This window comes from Rhamphochromis sp. 'chilingali' (genome assembly GCF_963969265.1).
Source record: "Rhamphochromis sp. 'chilingali' genome assembly, chromosome: 21".
NCBI classification, from domain to species: domain Eukaryota; kingdom Metazoa; phylum Chordata; class Actinopteri; order Cichliformes; family Cichlidae; genus Rhamphochromis; species Rhamphochromis sp. 'chilingali'.
The window spans coordinates 12,761,140-12,774,440 of NC_137949.1; the positions used below are offsets into that span (position 1 = coordinate 12,761,140).

Below are 13,301 nucleotides of genomic sequence, written 5' to 3' on the forward strand. Positions count from 1 at the left end.
TCAAACTATAGGCCGATATCTAAACTCCCCTTTATGGCTAAAGTTTTAGAGAAAATTGTTCTTAAGCAATTGCAATCTTTCTTAGAGGCAAATGGAATCAATGAAAAATTCCAGTCTGGTTTTAAACCCCACCACAGTACCGAGACAGCCTTACTGAGAGTTTTTAATGATCTCCTCGTAACTGTTGATACAGGGCGCCCTGTGGTTTTAGTTCTTTTAGACTTGTCCTCTGCTTTTGATACGGTCGACCATGATATTCTCCTTTCAAGGCTTGAACATGTAGTTGGTCTTAGAGGCAAAGTACTCTCGTGGTTTAAATCATACCTAACTGAGAGGTCTTTCTCTGTCTCTATGGGAAATCACTCTTCCTCCTCTGCACCTCTCCGCTGTGGTGTGCCCCAGGGGTCTGTGTTAAGTCCAACACTGTTTTCTCTCTATCTGTTACCCCTGGGAAAAATTTTCAGGAACCACAATATCTCTTTCCACTGCTATGCGGATGATATCCAAATCTACTTCCCTCTAGACCTGGATCTCCAATCCCCGCTATTGCCGTTGCTTAACTGCCTGTGTGACGTCAAAGACTGGCTACTGCATAATTCGCTCACCCTCAACGAAAATAAAACAGAAATGATCGTCTTTGGTAGCCACATGCCGTTGAAACAGCTATCGGAGACCTTAGGTTCTTATGCCAGTCACCTATCGTCTACTGTAAGAAATCTTGGAGTAGTGCTGGACAGTTCCCTCAAATTAGATAAGCAAGTGGCTGCAGTAGTAAAAACCAGCTTCTTTCAACTACGCCAAATTTCGAAGGCAATGCCTTACTTACAACACAAGGACCTTGAAAGGCTCATTCATGCTTTTATAACCTCTAGGCTGGACTATTGTAATTCTCTTTACCTAGGCCTGCAACTGTCCCTCATCCAACGCCTACAATTAGTCCAGAATGCCGCTGCACGCCTTTTAAGCGGCACTAGAAGACAGGATCATAGCACTCCTATTCTAGCTAACCTCCATTGGCTTCCTGTCAAATACCGTATTGTTTTTAAAATCCTTTTATACACTTTTAAAATTTTAAATAACCTGGCACCTAGTTATCTGATTGACCTTCTTAATTTATATATCCCCTCAAGGGCACTCAGATCCTCTAATCAGGGGCTCCTAATGCAACCAATGTCTCGACTAAAGACGAAAGGGGATCGTGCTTTTGCTTTTGCTGCACCAAAACTTTGGAACAGCTTGCCAGTTGATGTCCGTGCGTCGGAAACTATTCAATCTTTCAAATCACGGTTAAAAACCCATTTGTTTAAGCTCGCCTTTCAAACTACTTAGTATAATTTCCTCCCGGTTCGTGCTTGTTATAATATTACCATCCTATAACTGTATTTCTTTGTTGTTGACTGTTTTCTTTTGTTGTAAATCTGCAAATATGGCTCGTCTGTGAAGCACTTTGTTGTACCTGTGACTCTTAAATGTGCTATAGAAATAAAATTGAAATTGAAATTGGTTGAAAATAAATGAGTCACCACTCCTTAAAAAATATTTTGGTTCCAAGGAGCCACCTGTTTTCCCCCCTAACTCTTTTCAGGTGGTTTTAAGCCACAGTTCTCCAGACCTTCTGAAGTGCTTTAAGAGTTTTTATTCTAGCATTGGCTGTATTTTAACTCAGCTAAGTTTTTGTATTGTAGAGTCAGCACAACATAAGTGCGGGCTTTACTACACAGGAGTGTAGTAAAGTACTGTGTGCCAGGCTAAAGTCGTCACCTAACAGAGGTATGTTACTTCCACTATGGGCTGCATACAAAAGATGAGCATAGCCTCAGATCCATCACTCACTTGTTTTCAGATGAAACCGTAGTTTTTAGCTGCTGCCATGTTGCTGCTATTTTTTATTAGACAAATTAATATTGTAATCTTATATTTTATACCAACAGAAAGTATTTCTCAACCCCACAAAGCAACAGATCTGTCTGATCACTTCTTTAAATCTAGTGAAAGTAAAATATTTTTATTCTAAATAATAGTCTACTTCTCAGGATGTTCCTGATGACTAATTTAATCATTGTTTAATGGGGATTAAAAAAATGTGAGGTCACTGTCTTAAAACAGTCTCAGTCTTAGAGACTAGGTCCTTACAAATACTGTGTGTATTTAAAGGCTGTTTGAAACCACGAGTTACATTCTTCAGCAGTCCAATCATATTTTAAATGTTGCTGAAATATGTGGCACTTCGCTCCTTAACTTACACATCAGGACATGTGAGTAGTATAACAACAATAAATACGAACAACAGAATGCTTAGAATTACAATAAAACAAAAAAAAAAAAAAAAATAGATGAAGAAATACTAAAATACCAAATGAGAATAGAAAGGAGGCTTTGACCTTTTTAATCCCTCTCCGGTATTGTTATTCCCTGCTGAGCGAGTGGGCAGTGTGGTTTGTGAATGCGATAATAAGGCAGTTATCTAGGATTGTGAAACTGATGCCATAGATGCATCTACACGTCACCAGGAGGTAAATGGGTTTCCTTCAATAGAGAAATGGGGGCAGGTATGCAGATTGCACAAGTTTGATTCAGATATACTAACATACCCCATGGTGACAAGAATAAAACAGGCTGCATGTTTGATCCCAAACACGCTGCCAACGCAGTAAAAGCATACCTGGATAGAAAATAGAATAGAAGTGAATAGAAGTTGTAATGTTTTTGTAACTCCTGCTGCAGGTTTGGATGGAAACCCAGAAGACTTACAAAGGAGGATGGAGATGTTTGGAGCAAATGTTATCCCCCCTAAAAAGCCAAAAAAACTTTTTGGAGTTGGTGTGGGCAGCCCTGCAGGACATCACTCTCATTATCCTGGTTATGGCAGCCATCATTTCGCTTGGCCTTTCTTTTTACCATCCACCCAGTGCTGAAAGACACAGTGAGTATATTTAATTTACTCAAAATAAGGAAGGAGTTTAGATTTTTGTAAGCCAGAGTCTCGAACAGAAAAGCACAAAGCAGTTTTTTCCAGCAGGCTTAGCAAGAGGCGTGTGACACTGCACTCATGGTGTGTGTGTGTGTGTGTGTGTGTGTGTGGTGTTCAGAAGTGCCTGTTCATCAAAGTAAACTTTCAGCCTGTGTATATAATAATAATAATAATAATAATAATAATAATAATAATAATAATAATAATAATAATAATGGATTGGATTTATATAGCGCTTTTCAAGGCACCCAAAGCACTTTACAATACCACTATTCATTCACTCTCACATTCATACACCCTGCAGACTGCGGCATTGAGCTACCGTTGTGGAGAATGAAGGTGAAGCAGAGGCTGAATGGATCGAAGGCGCTGCCATTCTCCTGTCTGTAATGGTTGTGGCACTAGTGACGGCCTTCAATGAGTGGAGTAAGGAAAAGCAGTTCTGTGGCCTCCAGAAGTGCATTGAATAGGCGTAGAAGTTCACAGTGATCTGGGGGGTGGGGGCAGATGATCCAGATCAAAGTGTCCGAGATCATGGTTGGTGATATAACACAAGTCAAATATGGTAAGAAATTTGATTTCACACAGCTGGTGTTGTCGAAGCATGATTTCTACGAGTCACTCACTCCAACACTCTCTTATCAGACCATCAGTAATGATACCAGAGATGTTATTTATTTAATGCTTCACTTTAAAGAATATATATTAACTTTGATTTCCCCAAACCCCATCAGAAAATATGACATGAAAGAATAAAAATCTCTTTTACAGGTTATTTACTTGAACACATGTCAGTCTGTACCAGCAAGATAGTTTTAACATCCATCTGTAGACGAAGGTTGATTCTTAGCTAGTTGAGCAATTTAATTATCTCTTTATATTAAATTTCTCCAATCTGAGTGATTCTGCTCATGCTTGAATTAATAACAGCTAAAAGGTTACACATTATCATAAAGACTAGGTTGGTGCAGAATGTCATGTAAGAAAGTGCAAGACAGCAAAGAAAACTACTTTCGGCTGCTTTCTTATTCACAAGAGGTTTTCACCTGGGTAACTCATGCTTGATTTACTGCGAGTGCCTGATGCAACCCTGAAGGGATTTATATCTCCTTCCAGGATCCAAATGGGGACCTTTTAACTTTTTAGGCAAAAAACAAGCCAAAGACACCAACAAAAAAAAAACCCAAAACCCAAACAAACAAAAAGTTAATCACGTGGCGAAACAGTTATTACCTCTAGGTGTTGGCATTCCAGGTGACCTCCTCCCTGCTGACGGTGTCCTGATTCAGGGCAATGATCTTTTTTTTTTTTCTTTCCCGCCTGTCCCATTTGGTTCTTTAGCCATCAGAATTGTTGTCTGAAGACCAACAAGGATACCCAATGGATTTACTTTGCCAAATGGATCATCGTGGCATTGCCGTATTGGTCCATTTGGTCGATCTTTGTTTTTATTATTTATTATATTTTATTTTCAGATGTTACAGACGGGACAGACATGAGTGAGAGATAGGAAAGGAAAAACAGAAGGGGAGAGGGACAGTGAGAAAGGGGGGAGAAAAAAAAATCTCCTGGATCACCTGTTGAGAGAAGAATAGAAAACAAGCAAAAAAGACAAAAAAAAAGAAAGAAACAAAGCAACATACTAAACACAACACCATCACATTAATCTAGCTAAGTGTAAACAGCAGTAAATACTAAATATTCAATGTTGTTGTGCAGCACGCAGGACAGATGTGCTTCGAAGTAGCAGCCAAGAAAGGTGTAATTTGGGTCTACGAGCAGTGAACACCCGTGTGCATACCTGTGTGGATCAGCGCGCTTGTATTCCAAAGGTTTCTCCATGTAACGATCTGCTAGGGAGTGTGGGGGGGCCACAGCCCCGTCCTCCAGGGTGTGAGGCAGGTATGGAGGAGATCAAAACTCCAGACATCCAGAGGCCCCCAGAACACAAGAAACCATGGAAGACCAACAGAGGGGCAGCCGCGCCACTGTTCCAGTAAGAGCTGAGGAGAGTCCCAGATGAGGGCTCACTCAGCAGCCGCGGAGCAGAAGCCAGGGGGAGTTGCAGTGACGCGCCCGTGAGCTCCGCCGGCCGCCAGCTGTGCCTGAGTGACCGAGCCCCAGGCCGAGAGGCCGGGGGCACCCCACCCCCGAAGGGGCCCGAGCGAGCCCCAGGCTCCAGGCCCCGATAAGCGGCCGCCAAGGAGTGAGCCGGTGTGTACCTGGGCGCCCACCCCCAGACACAAAGAACCACCAACGCACCGACACCTGAGGGAGTCCGCCACAGGCAGGGGAAGTGGTGGGAGGTGGAGATAGGCCTCCAAACCTTGGAGGGCCTGAGGTGTCCCCAGAGAGGTGGCGTCTGATACCCAACCTGACATATAGACACAGACATACAGGCACACACAGACACAAACATCCATTCCCCCCCTCATGCTCTCATATGCACTCACTCCACACTCAACCAACGTGGAGACAGACATAAAGAGACGCTGTACACACGATCACACTCCCCAAGCGTACTCTACAAACCGGGTCTAGGTACCCTTGCCCCTGGAGGGGGGAACTGCACCCAGACCCAGGTGGTGTTACCCTTTTCCCTGCGGTGGGGAGAGGCAGACCACCCCGACTCCGTAGCAGCAGGGAGGCCCCACACTCCAGACCGCAGTCGGACGGCCAACTCCACCTAGCCCTCCCGCTCCAGCAGGCCGCAGAGAATGGGGGTGGGAGAAGACTCCAAACCTCCCTCCACCCGCTCATTGTAGTGTTGATGCATGTGTGTTCTAAGGTGCAATTAAAACCCAGGAGGGCATGGAGCTACCTGCCAAGGAGCAGCAGGTAAGCGCATAGTCCCTCCTGATAGCCCTCAATGTCTAAGTGTATTTAAAATTGAGAGGTGGGCAACGACGCCAGGGGTGAGGTGTACACCCTGATGGTAATTTGGACTCCGTGATTGTGCCCACCCCCAAGATCCTATATGTATGTGTAATGAGAGTGTGAATAATGTGAATGTCTAAGTTGTGGGATAAAATTGAGGCAGAGGCAGCCAGAAGGGGACAGGGGGGGGGGGGGGGGGGTAGCCTCCTCTGCACCCTGGTGACATACCCCTACTCCAAGGCCCTGCATGTGTGGGTGGTTGTGGTGGAGCAGGAAGAGAGAGGCAGCTGGAGATGGGGAGGGAAGGAAGGGAGGGGCAGGTAACCCCTCCCTGGGGCCAGCTCCCCCGCTGACCCCAGTAGGCACTCCCACACTCCGCGACCCGCCAGGGAAAGGGGGCCCAGGCCCATCCAGACCGGGGCCCAGTGCAGCAGCGCCTCCCGGCCCCACAGAGTCCGGGACAGTCCACCCAACCCCACCACAGAGAAAACTGCACCCACCCCACCATCCACTCATCTTCCAGACTACATAAGACAGTAAACGCCCAGGCTGAGATCTTCCTCCACCTCTCCTGTATCTCCCCCTCCTGCAGAGAGAGTTCCTGAAGAGAGGAAAGCTCCTGCAAGATGTGACCATCTCCCCCACCAGTTGAAGAGCCCCCCAGGTGGTTCGACGCACCGGCGGCACCCTGCTCCAGGGCCGGGCCCCCATGCACCCACCCGCCCACAACCCCGGCAACACACCAACCAGGATCCAAGCCCCCGAGGCCCGGCCCGGGCCCCAGCCCAGAGACGGAGCGCCCCCAGAACCTCACGCCCATCCCGGACCCACCCAGGGCCAGCCAGGCTACCAGGTCAGTAACCCACGTCCGTCAGCACAGACCCTCCCCTAGCCCCGCTGCACGCAGCCGCGAGGAAACAGTCACCTGAGAGCCAACAGAGCCCCCAACCGGACGTGACCGCTACCCCGGGTTGAGCCCCCCAAGGAAGATGCCTCCGGGGAACCCCCCGACGCCCTAAGCCTGTCCCTACCCCCACACCAATCACAACAGTGAAGGTGGGACCAAATTATGACCCCCCACCCCCACTAGGTGATGGAGCTGATAAAAGGAGTCCAGAGCAATTGATCTGATGTGGTGGCAGAGGCTGTATCAAGACTAATGTAATCTAATAGATAATTTCTATATTGGTTAGAATTAAGATTATTTTTATTTTTCCAGTTCATGAGGACAGTTTTCTTGGCTATGCATAGGGCAGTGAAAATCATATGGGCTATATTCTTTTCTGAAGTGACATTATCTAAGCTGCCCAGTAAACACACTAAGGGGGAGGTTGGAATGTTACATTTCAGACACTTTGATAAGTCTTCACATATCTCGCGCCAAAACTTTTGCACTGGTGGACAGAACCAAAGAGCGTGGATGTAATTGTCTGGTGTATTGCCAGGGCAATGATCTTAAGGTCGACGAGAGTTCCATAACTGGAGAGTTGGATCATGTCAAGAAGAAACTTGACAAAGACCTCATGTTGGGGCGACCGTGGTTCAGGGGGTTGGGAAGCGCATCTGTAACTGGAAGGTCGCCGGTTCAATCCTCCTGATCCGTCGGTCCTGGTCGTTGTGTCCTTGGGCAAGACACTTTACCCTACCGCCTACTGGTGTTGGCCAGAGGGGCCGATGGTGCGATATGGCAGCCTCGCTTCTGTCAGTCTGCCCCAGGGCAGCTGTGGCTACAACTGTAGCTTCCCTCCACCAGTGTGTGAATGTGAGAGTGAATGAATAGTGGCATTGTGCAGTGCATTTTCTGCATTTCATGAAAATGCAGAAAATGCATAATAACATTAAGATTATGTTATTATGCATTAATAACATTTATGTAGTTGCTCAGCTTAACATAACCATGATATCAGTTGGCTGGCTCATAAGACCTTAGAAGTGAGTGATTGCACATGTAAGCATGATTGGTTCAGATAAACAGACACATGTTTGAAAGTTTAGCAAAAGCACAACATCAAAAAAATTCAGCAGCCAAAAACACCACCCTCCAAAAACAGCTTTGTGTTTTTTATGATGCAATATATATGTACACATTTTTTTTAAGCACAGCATAAGTCATTTAATTCTCGTTTGCTTAAAATGCCTGAGCAGTACTTTAACATCCAAGCTGTTCTCACTCACCAGTTATTTAAACTTTAACAGTGATTAAAAAAATCTTTAGGTTGCAGTCAGTCAACACACATCATAGTGAACACTTCTGTTAAACTCAGGGTCTGAGAGTAACAACCTATCTCTCTTCCTGGTAGGGTTTTAAAGTCAAGAATCAGTGTATATTTAGGCACACAAGGATAAAAAAAAAAAATTAAGGGAGAGCCTTTATAAGAGGAAACGCGGAAAAACAAAAACAACAAAACAAACAAGCTGAATGTCTTATTGACATTTCTTTTGTCGACTGTAGCAGAAAACAAGGACGGCCCCGCTGTGGAGATGCAACCACTCGAAACTGAGAGTGAACCAGAGAAGAAAAAACCCGTACAGAGAAAAGAGAAATCTATCCTGCAAGGGAAGCTCACCAGGCTGGCTGTGCACATCGGCCAAGCAGGTACAAACAGAGTTTGATAAATGATGGAGACTGAGAGTCAGACATGTCAACAGCATATGAGAGCATGGGCCCACCTCTCTGCTAAGAAATAGACCACACATCTATACATCATCATGCTTGTGAATATTTAAAACACACAAAAACCCCAAACTAAAAATTTTATAGAACTGAAACAGCCACAAAGTCTACATCTGATACACATGAGGGACAAATTGGGAGAGTGAGCGCGGTCCAGTCTTTCCTTGTTCTTGTGTTTGCTTCTTACTCTAACAACTCAGGAAGCAACACAGACGCAGTGGACAGAATAAATCTAAATAATTAATTCAACCAGAAAAACAAGGTAAGACATAAAAAGGTTGCACACAAAAAAGACTAATATGGCCAAGAAGAAAAATAAACAGGAACAGCAGAGTCATAAGCAACACTAACTAGAGAACTGTCGAACCATGACTGTGATGACAACAAGACAAGTAATTTTGTCTGATTTGTCTCCTACCTATGAGAAAACTCAAACCTAATACGCTATGCTGAAGTCTGCCTTAATTCCTGAAATTCATGTGGAGGACCGAGGAGAGTAAAGAGGCTCCAGGAGGAGCTGTAATCAAGGATGCACAGTTGGGATATACAAACCACAGCAGGATGAGGACTCTCTAAACAACTCATCCTTTTTGTCTCTTAAACTTTTTATTTAAGATGACAAAATGTTTTGCCCTTAGGAGGTGAACTCCTAACTGTTGGCGTGAAAACACAGTCACTGGTCAAAAAGACTAGCCGCTAACCAACCAACTGATCAAACACACGGATTCGACTTGCCTACTGTATCTGCAATAGCAAAGATATGACTGTATAGGACTCAGTAAGAAGGATTTTATAGCTTCTGTATAAGTTTGTTTTAAACCTTGTCCAGTGCAGATCACAGCAAACCCACAACACCTTTTGTACCCTCAGTCAGGTTCACAGACGAATTTCCTACTCTTTCTCTGCCTTCAGGTCTGATCATGTCGGCTCTCACCGTCTTCATCCTCATCATTCGCTTCCTGATTGATACCTTCTGGATCCAGGTTGTTGTCTGGTCCTACGCTTGTGTGCCCATCTATGTGCAGTTCCTGGTCAACTTCTTCATCATTGGTGTGACGATGCTCGTGGTGGCTGTACCTGAAGGTCTCCCTCTGGCAGTCACCATCTCCCTAGCGTATTCAGTCAAGGTGTATTTGTATGTGGCATTACAGTCTGACAACGGGAACTCTTCAGTCTGTTAGACTAAATGTTTTATTTCACATGAAACTTACACGGCAGTGTAATGTTTGAAAGCTCCCAGATGAATGTTTTCACTATTTAGTATTTTTAAAACTGCATGAGTGTGTGTGGGTGTGCTTTTTACAGTTTTATTTATTGTGTTCCTGCTAAGCTGGAACTATGACCCCCACTAAAATAGTACTACTAAGACTATTTTGATGCTCGTTAAACAAAATTAGATCAACCATAATTTCTGCTCTGATGTTTTTGGTTAATGAAATAAAATCTTAAGACTTGGGTAACACCGCTCTCACTTAGATCAGAAAATGATGAAGGACAACAACTTGGTCCACCATCTGGACGCCTGTGAGACGATGGGCAGCGCCACCACCATCTGCTCCGATAAGACGGGCACACTAACTATGAACCGTATGACAGTGGTGCAAGCCTTCATTGCAAACAGACACTACAAAGCAGTGCCAGAGCCAGACCATATCCCTGCCAACATCCTGGACCTGCTGGTCCGGGGCATCGGGGTCAACTGTGCCTACACCTCTAAGATTATGGTGAGCTGTAAAAATAGCCATTCATTCAAAGACCTTGGTGAACATTTGTAGGGTTAGTTTGGAGAACTGCCAGAGCAGGTCAGAACTTATCTGATCACTGCCTCCTGGATCCACTGGTAAAGTAGAGCACAGACAGGTTCAGATATAAGAGCTAAAAAGCACCAGTAAATACCGCATTTTTCTCTCTGCTTTGCTCTGGACTTTCTTGCTGTAAGGCAACAAGGCAATTCAAATATATCGGTGACTAATTTGTCTGACATGAGTGGAAGCAGGATTATCAGGATATCTACTAATCAGTAGTTTGGTGGTTTAATCCCTTGCTGCTCTGGTCTGATGTCAAGGTATCGTTGGATGAGTAAGACGTGTTCTATAAAAGGTCTTTGAACTCAAACATCAAAAGTTGAACTCATCCTTCCTTGTTGTAGTTCTCCCTACATTGAACGCATCCCAAACATTAGGTCCACCGGAAATTCAGGTGTTAAAATTGTACCTTTTAGGAGACATTTTAGAGCTTCTAGTGGTCCTCACGTATCGCGTGTCTATCCAGGAATCACTGACAGCACAGTTTTTGAGTGGAGGCAGGTTGTCGCGGTACAAACGATGGTCCTGCCCTCAAAAAGCAGATGTTGGCTTTGCTATGGTAACTGCAGTAGATGTAAATGCATATTAGGAATTATTTATACTTTGTTACAACATTTTAAGCACATCAGAAGTTCTGAGAATAATGGCAGGTTCATAAGCTAACCTACATGTGATGGTGTACAGGGCATCGCAGGCACAGATGTAGCCAAAGAGGCATCTGACATCATCCTAACAGATGACAATTTCAGCAGCATAGTCAAGGCTGTTATGTGGGCCAGAAACGTCTACGATAGCATCTCTAAATTCTTGCAGTTCCAGCTCACCGTCAATGTGGTCGCTGTCATTGTGGCCTTCACTGGAGCCTGAATCACCCAGGTAAGAACCGCCTCTACTGTCTGTATGAAATTTAAATCACAGCTGCTGTACATTTAACCAGCTACATACTAAAGTGCAGTTTTCATGTAAACAGAAAGAAAGGTTTGGGGACCGCTGGCTAAGAGTACTAATCAGGTGGAACCAGATAATCTTCCACAGCACACGTATGTGCTGCAGCACAGTGGTTGGGAAACACTGCCATATGTAACACATTACACAAACAAGTGTTACTGTTTGTATTTATCAAGTTCTCTCCTTGTGGATTTAATAAAATACAAAAAATGGCAGTGGATTTTAACAGAGTAAAGTTCATTACCCACTCTGAATTTTGTACGGCTTGTTTATTCTAAATGACAAATTAATACAAATACTTTATGCCTATTGGCTGTCTTGTACTGCACTGTGGCTGTGTGGATAACAGTTTCCAAGCAGTAGAAGACAACGTTTCTGCCATTACTGCTGTCTGGCAATGAGTTCGATAGTAGATTCAAAGGATTTGCCAACAAAAGAAAACAAATTACATGATCATAAATTATATAGCCTATAAATTTCTCCATTTACACTGATATCGATCTAATGTTAAAATACATTAATGGGGTTAAAGAATATATCAATATAAGCAATATCATTAATGTAAAGTGGAAAACAGTGGCCAAATGACTCCAGTCTTTATCTTTTTCAAGACAGGCAAGATGACAGATGACTTATGATCAGTGTAACCTCTTAAATGTTGAAGAGAAAACCACACCCTCTTGGGCTTTGGGACCCTCCTGTGGGCACAGGTGAGATATGAAATTATGAAACTAAAATATAGCTTTTGTTGCGCTTTCCGGTGGTTTATTAGTCAACCAGGCAAGTCATAAAGAACACCGTGAACAGCAGATCAGAAAATAATACCTACCAAAATACTTGATTGAGGAAAATAAGAATAATGACATGGGTCTCTTTACAGCTGATCATCAAAAGACAACAAACCTTCAGGTGGTCGCAGTACACCTTCAAGCTAAGGATGTGTGGAGGTACACGATGTGTTGCTGTTGTCTGATAGCTGTAATTTTGTCCTTTGGTTTCAACTGTCCCCACTAAATGGCTGAAGTTTGCTTACAAGGGTGACGATAGTGACAGTGTGCTTGACCACGGAGACCTCGATCCAAAGACAGGCAAGATGCTCTGGTACTACGGCATCAGACATGTCAGGGTGCAGGTTTACAGTAGTTTCAGACTTCAAGATGAATCTGTGTGCGATCGTGTTTTTCAAATATAATTCCCTCAACAACCTCATTAAGAATACTTTACAAAGCTTTAAGTTTCTACACTGGTGCAAGTTGCCTTTTGGACAGGGATTATTATCCAGAGTGAGGATGTCTTAAATATTACATACGGTCCAAACCTTAGCCTCAGATTTTAGGTGAGTGATGGGGGCCTTTAAGTTTGGGCTTTTTTCGGTCCACAGTCAGAACTGAAAAGGTGACTTTTATGTCCTCACAGGGCAATTTTCTTTTAGACAGCATCAAATATAGTGAAGATCTAATGGTCCTGCAGCATCATCATTGATCATTATGGAAAATATTCAAGATCATTAAAAAAACAAAAACAGAAACAAAAACTTGATATGGTACAATTGACTGCAATGTCTCTATTGAATGTCTGAATCTACACCGTTGAAAGTAAGACCTAGGGGCATGACGGTCTATCTGAGTTAACAGTCTCTCTCTCTCTCTCAGATATGTGTGATGAAGGCCTTCAGGGACAGCCTGTCAGTCTGTGAAAGTAGGAAGACATTCAAAACTCAGAGCACCATCCAAAACTTGATGCACTGTCCCAAAGACTTCATATGCCAGATCCCTGTCAGCCATGAAAACGGGGGCAGGAACAGCCCCTCCACAAAATGAAATTTGTTGGGTGTGCATGCAGGCAATAAGGTGGCCATACATACTACTGAGCCATACAAAAATGGATCAGCCTAAGAGAATCCAGTTTTGAAATTGTTGATGAACAGTGTTGCGCCAATTTGTTCTGAACACGTTACATGCACGTCAATAAAGATTTTCATTTTGTTCATCCAGATCTGAAGCGTGATTAAAGTGCTCTCTTAATA

General features: G+C 43.9%; 1 pseudogene across 1 annotated transcript; it reads left to right on the top strand.

The window, feature by feature from the left end:
• Positions 1-2,539: 2,539 nt before the first annotated feature.
• On the top strand, positions 2,540-13,095 carry LOC308389639 (plasma membrane calcium-transporting ATPase 1-like; annotated as a pseudogene). The gene is made up of 15 exons: positions 2,540-2,549; positions 2,725-2,923; positions 3,276-3,536; positions 4,226-4,260; positions 7,294-7,397; positions 7,756-7,796; positions 8,301-8,444; positions 9,435-9,649; positions 10,004-10,283; positions 10,794-10,886; positions 11,012-11,203; positions 11,298-11,305; positions 11,940-11,985; positions 12,267-12,407; positions 12,928-13,095. The product of its transcript is annotated as a plasma membrane calcium-transporting ATPase 1-like (transcript).
• The last annotated feature ends 206 nt before the right edge of the window (positions 13,096-13,301 follow it).